We start from the raw sequence: 16,917 nt of genomic DNA on the forward strand, positions 1-16,917 counted from the left end.
GAGGGCGGATGGTAATATTGACTATATATTTTATAAAAAAATATAGATAAAAGGGGAAAAGTAGAATATTGGCAGAAATTGGAGTACATATAGTAAATATGGAGAAAAAATGAGAATACATTTTCTCAAATAAATGAAATAAAAAATAGATGTTCTGTTTCAGAAAGGTCATTTCTGAACTTTATTGCTAAAACTGGAGAACTTTTGAAATATTGGATGAGGCTTGTTTATGGAATAGTACTTGTATGAGAATATCCTAGACTCTAGAGGTAGAATATTTGAACTTGAGACCAGGACACAACTAAAACATTAACACAGTATGCAAATTAGTTTATTGACAGATTTAGAACCAGTGATGAAATAGAAAAGCTTAAAGAGCAAAGAAGTTATAAGCCCCTTTTACAACATATGTAAACCATTTTTAAATTTTGATTGTTATAATATCTCTATTTAGTAATTAGCCTATTAATAGGATACAGCACTCATAATCTTAATGATTGGGTTAATTCATATGCATTGAAGTGCATAACTAGGCATAGAAAGAATGAGAGAATGTTTCTGAAACATTCATAGCCATTATCTAAAAACTTTGAATTCCTAGCACTAATTGTTAATTTCCTTGTGGCTAGACTTGCAATCCTACAGTTAATATTTTTATTCATCTTGTTAGCACCTATTGCATTCTGTGTGTGTTGCATAATTTCTAGGGCTTAATTGCTTTTTGAATTAGCAAAGCAACATGTGTGGTTTAGAATCCTGATCCAGACCATCAGATTTTCTCCTATACGCCTGTCGTTTGTTTCATGTGTGTAAGAAGATTGTCTTTGTATCTCAGAATGGGAAAAACTAAAGATCTATAAGAAGATTAATTTTTGTCATGTGATAAGATTTTTCTTTATCTCTTTATTGCTCAGAATTGGTTCTCAGGATTTTTGCAGCCATGATCAGGGATCTCTGGTTATGGTAAAACATTGTGTGATAAGAAAAAGATCAGCTACCTACACTATGGACTCTGGAAGAAGAATAGAATATACCTGTAATTAACAAATCAAGGCTTTGATTACTACAATTTCATCTTACACATTCAACAGGAAGGAATCAGGGGCAGCATTATTTTCTTCCTAGAATAATATGAAAGAGGCTTCCTTTCTTTAACTCAATTTTTTGAAAACCAGCTTTGTGGAGCAGCACATTAAACTCGGTTGCTGACCGTTCTTTCCCTTCAGTCAAGACCAACATTAACAAGGAGTAGAAGTGGGCAATTGAAGGCCCTCTTTTGTCTTCATCAAGAAGCATTTCCACTATTAAGACACCACCACCTGTTTCAAAATATATTTTTCAATTATTCAGAGGCGAGAAAATGCTACTACAGTACGTATTTCAACAGCCCAATGAACATTTCATAATGCTTTGAAAATACCTCAATTAATGGTATTTGATGTTGTTTTTCTATACAGCTTCAGGTCACCATATAAAGAATAACAGAATAATAAAGTTGGAAGGGACCTCTTCTAATCCAATCCCTTACTCAGACAGGAAGTCTTATACCATTTCAGACAAATGGTTGTCCAATTTACTCTTAAAAACTTCCGATGTTGGAGCAATCACAAGTTCTGGAGGCAAGATGTTCCACTGATTAATTGTTCTAACTGTCAGGAAATTTCTCCTTAGTTCTGAGTTACTTCTCTCCTTGATTAATTTCCATCCATTGCTTCTTGACCTGCCTTCAGGTGATTTAAAGAATAGATGAGTCCCTCTTCTTTGTGGCAACCCCTTAGATATTGGAATATTGCTATCATGTCACCCTAGTCCTTCTTTTCATTAGACATACCCAATCCCAGTAACCTTTCTTTATATATTTTAGCCTCCAGTCCCAAATCATCTTTGCTGCTCTTCTCTGCACTTTTTCTAGAGTCTCAACATCTTTTTTACATTGTGGTGACCAAAACTGGATGCAATATTCCAAATGTGGTCTTACCAAGACATTATAAAATAGTATTAATACTTCACATGATCTTGATTCTATCCCTCTATTAATACAGCCTAGGACTGCATTTTTGGCAGCTGTAGCACACTGGTGGTGCTACATATTTAAGTGATTGTCCACTAGGACACCAAGATCCTTCTCACAATTACTCCTATTGAGCTATGTATCACCTACACTATACCTGTGTATTTGGTTTTTCTTGCCTAAATGTAAAACCTTATATTTGGTGGTGAGGAAGGAGCCTGGCAAATGTTTTTGAAGTTTGATAGCCATGGCTTGAGTTATTCAATATTGTTGGCAGAAGAATCAATGTAACGATAAACAGTAGTGATAATAGTGGGTCTCCCTGAAAGATTCCTCTCTTGATATTAAACCTTATACCTACTGACTAGCAATGGTGTTTTCCATTGTTCCTTTGATCTTTGTACAAAATGTCTGACATTTCTACTGACTCCTATTATTTCTAGGCATTGAATTATCCAATCACGCAGCAGGGAGTTGAATGCCTTCTTGTAAGGAATCCAAGCTACATTCTAGTTGATCTTCTCTTGCAGTTTGCCAAAATCATCTTGTCAATTAAGAGCTAATGTTTTGTTCCTTTACTTTTGGGGTAATTTTCTTTCTGCTCAGGTGGAAAGAGCTTGTTTTTGCCTAGATCCGTGATGGCGAACCTTTGGCACGCATGCCAGAGGTGGCACGTAGAGCCCTCTCTGCTGGCACTCGTATCGTCGGTCCAGATCAAATTTCTGTAGCGTTTCATTCGTGAGCTTCTCTTTCCCTGCAAACGGCGAAACAGAAGCTCATGAAAGAAAAGGATCTTATCTCTTGCCAGGCTGCCGGTGTTGGGATGCTCTGCCTCCTGCCAGCCAGCTGGTTTTTGGGTCTCTGCTGTGCATGTGCACAAATGTCCGTGCATGTGTGCACACATGCACACTTTCAATTTGGGCATGTATGTGTGCACAGTTTGGGCACTCGGAGTCTAAAAAGTTCGCCATCACTGGCCTAGATGCTGTTGGACTGCATGAACTACAATCCCAGTTAGCAAACTGAAATTTGTTGGTAAGTACAGGTAATTGGCTTGTTTTTATATTCTTCCATCATGAATAGGCTGTTACTTATCAACTCAGTCAGTTTTACAAGTTTAGAAGGATTCCTGATATATATTGCCAAGAAGTAGCAAAGAGTCATAGGAACACACTGAGAGGTCTTATTAGTTACATTTTTCATAGCAGTCTCTAAAAAATGACTGAATCTGATCTGCACAACACATATATCCTTTGGGATATAGAGCAGAAGTAGCTGCTAGAATTAATCCGGAACCACAATTTTTCCAGCACTATAGTTGAATTAGTTATTCTAAGATGCCAGTTCAAGGCTCAGAAAAGTTGGATCATGAATTTAAAATTACACTAGATTTCAAGAAGCTGAAAACCTGAGCTGTATATGAACGTTGCCAGTTTCCTATTGAGAATGAAACTTTAACTTTCCGTGATTAAAGAATACCTACCAGGCTTGCAGGCCTGGTAAACTTTGCGTAACAGCTGCAAACATCCCTCGTCCGACCAGTCATGCAGAGTCCTGGCCAAAATGTACAGGTCTGCTTCAGGAATGGGATCTTTAAAAAAATCACCTACAAAAAATAAGTAAAATCTCATAAAGCACCATGTCTTCCAGATTATTCCGACAGAATAATCTGTTCTTCCTTTCAAAATCACAGCACCCTAATTGAGTCTGCCCTTCTGCCTGCTAAAGCTTCTTGTACTTAGCAAGACATGAGTTCTGGGAAGGTTGCATCACATATACGTTTACCTGCATGGAAAGTGATCTGGGAGTCTTCTGAAGGCAAACAATGGTTCTTGGAAGTTTCCGCTAGTTTAGAAAGGTCAAAAATGGTCACAGTACATTTTGGATATAGTGAAATCAATTCCTTAGCTAAGCCACCAGTGTTTCCTTAAAGAAAGAAAAAAACATAATCAAGAATCTGCAAAACAAACTTTTGTACACGTCCAGCTTTTTTACCTGAAGCTATCTGCCTATTATTCCTCTACAGCTGCATATCAGATTAAATGAAATCTAATAATTTTTTAAAAAATGAGACAAACATATTTCCAATTTGATATGCTCTTCATATCATGGTAAACAAGTAATAACAGGGGAAAAAGAACAGAGATTGAGCCAATTGCTTCTATATTTTCATATTGAGAATTCCAATGCTATGAGAATTCCTTAGGATGGATGCACTGAACATTCACAATGTCCAGAGAAATGATATTTGATACAGATTGAGCAGAAAAAAAAACTGAACATCATCTCAAAAGGCACCAAGTCCTATAACATCTTCAGTCATGTTTTTTTTGCACCCCCAAAATGCTCCCCAAGAAAATCCAGTTTTGGGGTCCTTTGTTCATGAGCCTGCGATTCTCTGATTTCAGTTCCTTCCATCTTGGCTAGCATTGCAAAAAAGCAGGAGAAGACTGTTTTCTGAACTGTCTCCCCTTTTTAAATAGCCTGTGCCAATTTCTCCACTGTATAGTATCAGGTCAGAGTGATTAGTTAATCCACTTTAAAATAGGGGTATTTGTCAAAATTTGGTATCAACATCCCAAAGTGGTTTTGCTATAAGGTTTTCTCCTTTTCTTATTACAGATGAAAAGATTTGTAAGAGAAGCAAAGAGCCCATCCAGCCCATTGGCCCAACATGTGAAGAAGATGGCAAAGCATAGGCTGTACTTACCACCCAGATCACAAATGAGTGGGAACTGGGACAGGTCAAAGGCAGAAAGCACTTCTCTTCCTAGGACAGGCCAGAGTTCATTAAAAAAACTGGACGAGGTTTGTAACTCTTCCTTTGATCTAGAATTAAAATAAACACTACCAAATAAACACCTCTAAATATAACTTTATAAACTGCTATTGTTGTTATTGTTTTTACATATCTGTTTATGTTCCAATGAAAGGAATTTTTTACAGGATCATTTAAATGATGGTAACCAGAATTTGGAAGACTCTGCATGTGATACATGAAACAGTCCTGCCATTTCAGTGGACAATGTTATAATGTTCTTGAAACAAAGTAGATTCATATAGTTGCTCTAATTGCAGACTAGTGCTTTGAACATTAAAAAGAAATCCTGATCAATTAGATATGTCAGAACAATAGCCAGTGCCATAAAAGAGAGGTTGAATATAATGATAATAATGGGTCAAGAACATATGACAGAGATATGGACTCCTTCCCCAAGATGGCATAATTCTTTTTCTCCTGCCAACGAACAGCTGATTTTGCCTCCAAAGCTGGTTATTTGGTGGCTTTGCTCTCTGTTTTTTGAAGGGCAGACTAGGAAAGAGCCAAGATGACCTTCAGATGATCATATACCTACGAAGAAGAGGGTATGGCCAGAATTCTTGATCTTGGAAGGTCTGATCTCTTGCCAACGTTTCCCTTCATTTGTTCATTTTTCTTAAGCAAGTCTGGGTTTTAATTGCTCTTTTTGAAGCTTTACTATGATTTATGACTAGTTGACTTCTAATCTATTAGAAGTCATCCAATTAAATTTGCATTTACACAGGATTACATTATAAATTTTGCTCTTTCTAGCTTTTTTTTTTTTAAGCATTGATATTTATTTCTTAATTTTTGATGGAAAATTCCTCTTTCATTATTCATTTTTTATTTTGGGAGAAAAAAAACCTTTCCTTGTGGACACTGGGCTTTGCCTGATGTGCTTCTCTTGTCCTTAAAGAAAGAACAGTGGGTTTCTCAAATGTTTCAGAAAGGAGATAAGATTTTCTGGGAAGCATTTGAAAAAAGAATGTTCTCTTACTTGCAGGCTTTATTTGAAACTTGCAGGTTTTATTTTATATATAAACAAAAATGTTTATGTATAATAACAGTCAATAATAAATAAAAAAATAACAATATAAAAGACAATATTCAAAAGCAGAAAATAACAGTTGGACTTATTTGCAACTGGACAAAAATCTGATCTATTGCTGTCAAATGTACTTGGTTTGGTAAATACAAACCTTCCAGAAAAGATTGAAATGAATATAAATATAAGAAATTCTAAGACAATGGAATTGATAAAGGATGGACTGGATTTTCCTGGTAAGAGAATTATAGTGTTGTTAAGGAGAATGTTTCAACAATGGATATTGTAGACATATTTAAAACAGAAACCTATGAACTTCGGAAATGAGATGCCTAAGGAAAGGTTTCATTAATAAAATTAACAAATGAGGCTATTTGTTCTGGACAGATCAAAGATAATGTTTGGGGTGATTTGTGTTAAATAAGAAAACTTGTAGACTTTCTATGAGTAAATTATAAAAACAGACTGTTAACAGAGTGCCTTAAATTTAACTTCGTTATTGTTTAACCTGTTAATTATTTTTTCTTTCATATATGTAATGAATGACAGGTCAGTTGGGTTGCAAATAGATGAAGAAGCTTATAAATGTTGAACCTGCTTTGCAAAGTGGGAAGTTATTATTGTTGCAACAGATTTGTCTATTGAACTAGTGTTCAACTAGTGGGGATGTGTGTGTTTTTTTTTTGTTCTTTTAATTCAGATTTTTTAACATTCTTATCTAGTTTTGTTTTGTCTCTGTTAATACTGTGTTTCCCTGAAAATATGACCTAGCCTGAAAACAAGCCCTAGCCTGATTTTCACACTTGCGCCTAATATAAGGCCTATCCAAAAAATAAGCCCTAGTTAAGACCCGCCCACTCCATCCCATCATCTGGTTGTACGAGGTGGGGCAACGCGTATACGTAAAAATCAAGTTTGGGGGTAGGTGGGGGTGGAGCTGCTGAATGTGTCCTGCACCTGCTTACCTTAGGACCTCCAATGCCCCGACACCTGTTCTACCACTGACTGGCTTCTGCGGCTGCTCATCATGCCGATGTCACTACTCGTGATAGGAGGTCATGTGGCATGTTGCACCGGTGCTGCCACTTGCAGCAGGAGGCCACGTGGCTCATTGTGTCGGCGTTGCTGCTCGCATATGCAATGACACAACATACCATTCTGCCTCCTGCTGTGAGCTGCAGCACTGGCGCGACGAGCCACGTGGCCTCCTGCCATGAGCAGCAGCACTGGTGCGATGTGCCATGTGCCAAGTGATGACATTGGCGTGATGAGTCACATAGCATCTGGCTGCGAGTAGCCTGTCAGTCCTGGAAGCCATCTTTTACTTTGGATCTTCAGGGCTGCCACATTTAGTGCTGTGGGAAACTGGGAGGGGGGATGTATGGAGTGGAGAGATATCTATCCATAATAACATTGTTTTCTTTGAGAGTCAAGGACATCCTGCCCTGCACCTGGAGTGGAGTGACTGGGAGGCATCTCCAGATGGGAAGGTGCATTGATTGGGCCATGTGATGGACATGTGGGTGCTGGGGCAGGGACTTGCACTTTCTTTTGGGTGGGGAAAACCTGGAAGCTTTCAGATTCGGGTTTTCCCAGATGTGCCAATATGACATCTCTAATAAAATGGAACTTTGAGGAACTTCTAGCCTCAGAGTCTTCTTTCGTTGGGGGTATTACTTGGAACTCTGACACAGCCATGAGCGGCTGTAGAAGTTGGGCAGCGGTATTACTCCCACATTGTAACACAGGTGTTACAATGTGGGAGGCCTGGCTGTGGTGGTACTAGGGTAAGCAGGCAAGACATCCCCAAAAAATGAAACCTAGTACTTATTTTGGGGTCCAAAAGAAAATAAGACCACGTCATATTTTCGGGAAAACAAGGTATTGTTTTATTTTGTATTTTAATCTTTTAAATAAAAATTTAAAAATGTAAAAAAGAATATGACAGAAAAAACACAGACATTGTGAAGATTAATCATATTGATTAGTTGCCCCTGAAATAATTTATTTAATGACCATTCTTTAAAATTTTAATGTTACCTGTATATGATCTCAAAAACGTTGGGAGTGCCATATATTGATGAACTCTGATTTTTTCCTTTCCTAGAAGAATTTTTTTAAAAAAAGTTAGAAAGGAACAAGACAATCATCCTGCTATTTTCTTTGCACAGATGTAGATCCTGAATGTCTACTGTATTTTGAACTGTATTTTCACAGTTCAAAATTTATTCTAAAGAGTTCATTATTAAGCCAGTTCTCCTTTACTTTCTCAAATACAGTTCAGTAGAATCTGGTAATTTCATTAAAAAGATAGCAGTATAGAAGTTCGTTGGGTTCTTTTAATGTTTTTGGTTTAAAGGAAGTTTCAGGAGCACTCTCAGTTCTTCAGGTTTATGAATTCACTGTTGATGGATCTGTAGGAAAAAAATATCCCCCCAAATCTTTTTATTTTAAGATTAATGTTGGACCAGACTAGGTCAAATAGAGCTGTTCCTAAGTCATGCAGTTCTTTTCATTGTAGAGTTTCAATGTTGTGAACAGAGATGGTCATTCTAGTAATTGGCAAACAAGTCTGGGGAGGCCTATCGGATGAAGACTGGAGTGATATACAGGTAGTTCTCAGGTTACCACCATTTGTTTACCGACCATTCAAAGTTACAACAGTATTGAATGACTGGTCCTCGGAGTTCCAGCCATTGCAGAATCTATGCAGTGAAAATAATTTCTGATGTCTCCTGTCAGCTTCCTGCAAGCAACGTCAATGGGAAAGCTGGCAGGAAGTTGTAAATTGTGATCACATAGGCTCTTGCTTAATGGTCTGTGCAATCCTCACATAATGATGGCAACTGAGACTGCTAGAATTACAGTTGTTAAGCCACAGGATCACATAACATCATGCTTTATGATTGCATCAGTGAGTGATGGAAAATTCAGTCCTAATTGCTTATAGAATTTGAGGACTATCTGTAACAGGAATATGTTGACATTTTCATATTTTAAGAACTGTGTAGCACTCAAAAAATTTTTCCATTTATATTGATTTCTGCTCTTTTACTTTTTATTGCTTAGAAATTGTTCTTTGAATTTTTGCCTTCGCAACTGCTGCTTTTCATTTTACTTTAAACTTAAATATGCCTCTTGTGATCTAAATTACAGTTATAACCAAACTTTGGAAGCTGTTTTTATAGGCAGAATCCTCTAATAGTTACTAATGTTTTGATATAAATTACAATTTTAACTTGGGGATTGGGGATTTTAAATTGGTTTTAATATTTTTAACTCTTATTTATTGTCAGGTTGTTTTATTGTTGTGAGCCGCCCCGAGTCCTGCTGGAGAAGGGCAGCATATAAATCTGACAAAATAAAATAAATAAATAAATAAATTTTGTTTATTTAAAGTTATTGACTTTGCATTCAGTATAAATAATCTGAATTAATATCATTTTTTTAAAAAACATATTATTAAAATATTACAGTGTTTTCATAGTTTATATCTCTTTGAAAAATTAACTGAATATTGTTAAATCCATAACAACATCTTAAAACATTATTCAAGTCAATTACTCCTCTTATTTACAAAAAGTTACCTATCAGTCATAAACTTTAATCTCAGTCTTCATCTTAATGAAATGACTCCATAGCATATCTCCAAAAATTCGCTTTTCTTGCTTTTATTATTAGAGGTTGGGTTTCTGTTCCACTATCTCTTGTGAAAAGCTTTTTAATAATGGAATCAATTAAAATATATGGAAAATTGTCAGGAGCAACATCAGGTCAGTAACATAAGATAAAATGCCCTTTCATGCTCTATTTTTATTTATTCTTCTTCACTAATCCCGTACTGGGTCTGTTTACCTCACAGCATCAGGCAAATGTTGCATTGCTGGATACATAACTTCAGAATAGAACTTCATGGAATAATACTGAGACTTTGGGCTTGATTTGACCAGGTAGAGATTGGTAAAGTCTGTGTTTCCATAAAAATCTAAAAAAGAAGCAAAAATTATGGGTATCATTGTATGTAACTGTCTTTCAATTCGCTAGAGGAATACTTGCAAGATTGCCTTAAACTACTTCTTTAAAAACAAATTATGCTGTATTAATGTTTTTTTTTTTTTAAATTGATTTATATGCCGCCCTTCTCCGGAGACTCAGGGCGGCTTACAATGCGTTAAGCAATAGCCTTCATACTTTTGTATATTTATACAAAGTCAGCTTATTGCCCCCACAAACTGGGTCCTCATTTTACCTACCTTAGAAAAGATGGAAGGCTGAGTCAACCTTGAGCCTGGTGAGATTCGAACTTACAGTAATTGCAGACAGCTGGTGTTAATCACAATGCTTTTAGTCTGCTGAGCCACCAGGCCCTTCCTAATGTCAAGCTTCCTAATGTATGACAATATTATGAGAGCCAATTTGGTGTAATTGTTAAGGTACCAGGCTAAAAAAATGGAGAGTGTAAGTTCCTGTCCCACAGTACACACAATGCCAGCTGGGTGACTTTGGGTTAGTAACTTTCTCTTACCCATAGGAAGGAAGTGGTGGCAAAGCTCTTCTGAAAAACCTTGCCACAAAATCTGCAGGGACCTATGGTATCTAGGCAGTTTCTGAGCATCAGACACAACTGAACACAAGAAAAAAAATCATAATAATATAATCACAGGTGCAAATAATCCTGACTTTTAGGGGAACAAAACTGATCCTAAAGCAAAGAAAGGTCTATACAATATGACATTCTATAGGTCTATTGCATTGTTAAATCAATATTTTTTAAAATCACCTATTGGCCAGTGTAAGATACTAAATGCATTTGTAAATTATAAATTTGTAAATTATAATGTAAAAGGGGGTGCAATTGTTATGGAAGAAGGAATGAAAGAAACATCCCTTCAGGGCAGACAGAATCAGTTTATTTATTTATTGCAATAAAGGATCAGACCGGTATCATTACCAAAGAGTCTGAACAAAAGCATGGAACGAAGATCTCAAGTCTTTATACATGGTCAGACAAAGGATTCTGTGAAGTCAGCATTTCTTATCACTACAGACATTAGCTACACAAAATGACATACCTTAATTACTGAATTTGTTACTATCTTTGCAAAACAGTTATAATTCTTTTTAGAAATTACTGAAGGATAGATTCAAATTATCTTCTAGTTGAAACAATAATATGGTCATCTCCGTCTCTCTGACCTTCAAAGTGTAAATCACCCAAAATGCTTATCTCTGACAACTGAGGGGCCTCTCCTCACTGGTTCTACATCAAAGAAGGAATGTGTCTGCCTTTTATTTCAACTGGATACATTTGCAAGCACAATTTCTCTTCTACAATACTATGAACAAAGAGGGCCCTTCAATGATCATCTAGCTGGATCCGCTTTTCCTACTTTACAATGGCTCAGCTGTTAAAGATGCTGAGCTTGTGAGCTGAAAGCTGACAGCATGAGTTCGAGATCCAAGTGCTGCATGATGGATGCAAATAATCCTGACTTTTAGGAGAATAAAACTGATTGGTGATTATCTTTAAAGCAAACAAGGATACGCACAATATATTATTCTATAGCTCAGTTGTATTTTAAATCAATATTTTTAAAAATCACCTATTGACCAATGGAGTGCAGTAAATGTATTTGTAAATTATAGTGTGCTATTTGGCAAATGTATATTTATCTTTCCAAATTTTCATTTTATTTAAAAAAAAGTTAAAACTACAAAACTACAAAACTACAAAAAGAAAAAACAAAACAAAACAAAACAAACAAGGCATTTAAAAAGGTGCATTAAAAACATGAACACAAACACATACAGTATACACATGTGTATATATGCGGTCTCACCCTGTGCTATTACCATTCCACACATTTTGGGGGCTGACAGAAGAAGTAGGGAGAACTAATTTTTAAAAAATGGATCCCCGTATAAGACAGCTCTCTTCTCATGTCGCCTGCAAGACTGAAAGACCAGTGAGAGCCAGGACATGAGTGGTTTAAAAAGAGCAGCCATCCAACCTCAAGGCCTTGCTGCTGTTCGCTCTGCAGAGCAGATTCTCCAGGTCTGAAACTCAAACAGAATATGCTTAAGGAGAGTGTCTGGGCATCAGAGAAGACGACCTTAGAAAGAGGGGCTGGGCAGGATCTGTTTCTAAGCCTTGTGATTGCACCAGCAAGCAAAGGGGGTCCTCCTCAAGAATTTATTTCAGAGAAGAAGGAGAACGCTTTTTTCAGACTGGAATAGTGATGAGAGGCAGCCTAAGAAAAAAGACACATGTCATTTAACTCTTAGTGAAATACATTCAAGGTGGTGGTTTAGCAGGATGTAAAGAGGAGCTAGCCTCTAGATGTGTACCAGTCATTGGGCCAAGTGCAATGGCTGGTGGTTGTTGTTTTTCAAATTTCATTAGAGTTGGGATTTGGATATTATTTTATTTTGGAAATCGGTTCAATCCCCTTGAACAACAGTAATGCTCATAGTTTGGAAACAAAGTTGATTTTGTTTTGTTTTGAAAAAAGGAGGGACACCAACTCAAAATGCCATTTTTTGTTGTTCTGATTTATATTTCTTTGCAAGTGTGAATATAAAACTTTGGGAAGAGAAAAAAAGATCCTGTGAAACAGGCTGGACCAAATCTCAAAGAAAGTAATAATGGACTCACTCAACACATACAAACACATACACACAAATCCAATTACTGTACACGATGCCAACTTTCTGGCCTGTGATGTCTGGAAGCCTTCCTTCTATAAACTCTGTCAAACTCCACAGGTGCAGTGATCACATATTGCCTACTATTATGGAATAATTGTTGGCCATTCCAGTTGCTTCCTGCTTCTCACAGGATTACCTTTGCCATCCTTCCACTCGAGTGTCAGGAGCTTTAACCCCACACAGGCCTCCAGCAGCCTCTGCAGCCCAATGGGGCTGGTCTTCAAGCGCTCAGCCAAAGTCCCGGAGGACAGAAGTTCTCCTGACTCTCTCAGCAGATCGAAGATGCCCAACTCACAGGCAGTTGAAATGACCTATGAAGAAAAGGAAAACAGGACTGAAAGCCGTGACATTCCTCTCAGCTCCATCCAACAGCCCAAATCTATCTATCTATGGCTCTTTGAAGGAAGGTATAGTCACTAAATTATTTAATATATTGGTTGGGAGATTTATTCACGGAGATTAACGTTAGTCCTTGGGACATGAACAAACATGAGCTAAAATCATCCGTGTAATTAAAAAGTCAAAAGGTGTTACTAAAAATATTAAGGAATTTACCTATGTCTAAAGCAGGGGTGAAATGCTACCGGTTTGGACCGGTTCAGGTGAATCGGTAGTGGTGGCATCGTGAGGCTCCACCCTCCCCCCAGACATTGTTACTTCCTGGTTTTAACCAGGAAGTAACCTGTTTTTTATCCTCTGTGCATGCACAGAAGGCTCTGTGCATGCGCAGAGGGTCCAAAATCGCACATGCGCAGCACGCACACTTCCAAACCAGTAGGGAAGGTAAGTAGATTTCACCCCTGGTCTAAAGTATGGTGTAATAAAATTTTGTCTGCTGTAATTGGGCCCCTTTTAATTTCTGATTGGCAAAAGAGGAGCATATCTGAACAAGGAAATTAACCTACTGATATCCACTGAAGCCAATCTGCTCAGAAGGCACAAGAAAGAATTTTGTGGCCATTCATCACAACATAAACTTTGCTGACTCTATTGTTTTCACAACCATTGAGAAATAGAGGGTCTTTTGTAGTTTCAAAGTTAAGATTTAATATTTTCAAGTATTAGCCAACTTACCTTGAAAGTTATAAACGAATGCTGATATTTAAACAATGTTTGAAAAGTTTTGATTTCTTCTATTGAACTCATTGTTCTCTCGTTGATCCAAAAGGACGCTTCTTCAGCCAAACTTTTTATTCCTGTATGTAAACATTGCAAAATATAGGTGCCCTTAAGATGTTCCAGGGAAAAGGTTATGAACTGAAGTATTATTAATGACAAAACAAGGACACAGAAGGTCTTCAAAAGTTTTTCAGCAATGACTCCGGAATAGGTTTAGCTGCCCCAGCGTTACAGGACAAGTGTCTCATGAAAAGCAGGAAATGAAAAATAGAAGGTCACCTCAGTTCCCACAATGGATGAATGGCTGCAAAAACTAATGGAGTTAGCCAAGATGGCTAAATTGACTGTTTCAATCAAAGAAAAAAATACGAATACTTTTATTTCTACTTGGAAATTAAGTAGTTGTGGTGGTGGTGGGAAATGAAACTTTGATTTTGGGTTTTACCGATTAGACAGATTTGTTGTTATACAGATGGCTAATTACTACGATTATGTGAAAGTAAAAAGTGGAGGTTTTATTTATATTTAGAGAGGTATTAGGATAGATGGGGAAGAGGTAAAGAAGGGCATAAAACTAACCAACAAGTTTTAGAACTAATATTTAAAAATAGAACCTTAAGCTCTAAAGAAAGATTTAAAACACCCTGTACACAAGATTCAATATATTAAAATAATCTAAAATACTATTGAAATAATTAATATATGCATACACTGTAGAAAATGTACAAACATTTACTGAGTATTTCTTTAAAAAAAAATCAGATTTATTTTTCACATTGAATATTAGCTTACCTAGAATCAGAATGGTGAAATTCTAGAAATCAAGTTATGTAAAGAGAATATTTTTATTTGCCATTTTCCACCTCTTTTCCCCTGACTATTACAAGTTCTAATTTGTAGTTGCTAATGATTTCTATAAAGTTCTTGGCAAAGGAATTCTGTGCAAAGGAAAAGCCATGAAAAACTGGATAGAAAATCTTAGATTAGTAGCTTCTTACAGATAATACAGTCTATGCTTCACAGACAGGAAGTGCTGAGTTTAATGGCTGAAGTCTTATCCGCACGACAGCAGAGCAGAGGAAATTCCAAGTCAGTCTTTCAAGTGACAGCTTCATGAGATGCTCAGGATAAATCTCAGTTTCAGACAAAGGAAGAGAAGTCAGAGAGTGGGTATATATCTGCAGAATATAGGAGTGGTTTCAGGAGTTGCTTAATTCACCTGCCAAGACAATTCTGATCCTGCCACCTCTTCATTGTAGATGTCAGGATGGCTGGAGGTCTCAAGCAATAAAAATATGATTTTGGGAAAACATCTGTTTTCAATGCAAAAAGAATCATGGCACAGTAATAGTAGGTTAATAAAATTATATTGGTTTTCTTTCTTTTCTTTTTCTACTGGTTACCTTTCTGGCTTCTATACTGTCTTCCATCTAGGATAGGGGTGTCAAACTCAAAGCCCATGGGCCGGATCCAGCCTGCAGGGTGCTTATATCTGGCCTGCAGAGCTGCCCTGGAAACAGCGAAGGACCAGTCTGCAGTGCCTCTGCCAGCGAAAACGGAACTTGGGAGGGCCACATGTGGCCCTCCTGGGTTCTGTTTTCGCTGGCAGAGAGCTGCAGGAGACTGTCGCAGCTGAAAACAGAGCCCAGGAGGACCGTGCGTGGACTGCAGGACATTGAGCTGGCCACACCCACTTGGCCCCCTGAGGTCAAACACAACCCTTATGCAGCCTTCAATGAAATCCAGTTTGACACCCCTGGTCTAGGATCTTCCTTGCATTTTTCCCATTATCAGTTATATTTAGTTTCTTCTTCCCTGGAATAGCACTGTATTATCAGAATTTATATTTTGGACAGGGCTAATTTAGCCTGGGTTCTTTCCAGGGCTGTTATCCCTGAGATGGGGAAGACTGTGACTAGTTACAATTACCCTTGCTGCACATCTCCATTATTGGTCTTAACTACTGTTGCTTTCCTTCCCTTCCTTAAGGTCACTTTGGCATGCCTGTTTGGCTGGAATTGCTTAACTGGACTTTTGCTCTTTTCTAACTGGACTTTAGTTTTCCCATGGAGGCCAATGCTAACAGACTCAGGCCTAGCACTGGGAATGCTTGGCTGATCGTGGGTGGTATGCTATAGGTGTGCCCAACTAAAACAAAGAGCACTAAAAATGTGCCAAAAATTGCAAGATACAGTCCATAAATCCTAAATTTTCTCTTCCCAGGTACTCTTGCACATACGCTAAATGCAGAATGTATTCTGGAAATAATAGATCTTGCTGGAACATGTACTGTAATCCAGCTACCTATAATATCCAGCCTCAGTTTGAAGACTGTCACAGAAAAAAGATTTACAATTTTATATGGCAACTTATCCGACTGACTGGCAGCTGTTACATCCTGGAAGTTTCTCCTGGTGTCCAGCCTGAACATACTTTGTTCTACTTTAATCTATTACTTCTTGTCCCATTTTCTAGGTTGGTAGAAAAAAAAGTCTGTCCTGTATGTGACCATATTTGACAACTTCTATCTTTTCTGTAGACCAAATCCACTCAGATCTTTTAACTTTTGATTCCAGGGATTGGCTTCCAGATACCCTAATGTCTTAATAGCTATCCTGAACTTTTCCCAATTTCTCAGCATTCCTTTGAATTGGGCTTTCCAGAACTGGACACAATATTCCAAGTTTCATCAGGGTAGAATACAGTGGTACCATTACCTTCCATGATTGGGATGCTATCCTTCAGTTCTTGCACCTCAAGGCAGTTCTTGCCTTTCTAATAGCTGTGTGACTTTGCTGACTCATTTTAACTTGCACCCTTTACATAGGATGCATGTTACAAACCAGGTCTCCCCTATTTTATACATGTCCTTTTCTCTTTCTTTTCTTACCCAGATGCAAAATTTTATATTTTTCTTCGTTCAGTTCCATTGTATTTTTTTTCAGTTAACTTTGCCTTGCCAAAGTGAACCTTTGCCATCTTCATGTCTTCTTGTCATAAATCATAAAGTACCATTTCATTATTCTTTATTAACCCCAACTCTTCATCTATCCAATTCATATCCTGGAAGAACAATAGAACAAAGCAGGGATACACAACACCCAGGCCTCAGCCCAGCACCGGGCTGTTGGCCATTTGGAACCAGGCCATGGAAGTGGTAGGCGAGCACATGTGTAGCTCCATTTGCACTAGTGGCAGGCACATGTGCCTATTGCTTGCATGGAACCATCC

At 37.5% G+C, this 16,917-nt stretch overlaps 1 pseudogene; it reads right to left on the bottom strand.

Moving 5' to 3' along the window:
• Positions 1–1,110: 1,110 nt before the first annotated feature.
• On the bottom strand, positions 1,111–14,801 carry LOC139316543 (acetylserotonin O-methyltransferase-like; annotated as a pseudogene).
• Positions 14,802–16,917: the final 2,116 nt, after the last annotated feature.

This window comes from Pituophis catenifer, unplaced genomic scaffold, assembly GCF_029215685.1.
Source record: "Pituophis catenifer annectens isolate HBS135680 unplaced genomic scaffold, rPitCat1.0.hap2 SCAF_4, whole genome shotgun sequence".
Taxonomy (NCBI): Eukaryota; Metazoa; Chordata; class Lepidosauria; order Squamata; family Colubridae; genus Pituophis; species Pituophis catenifer.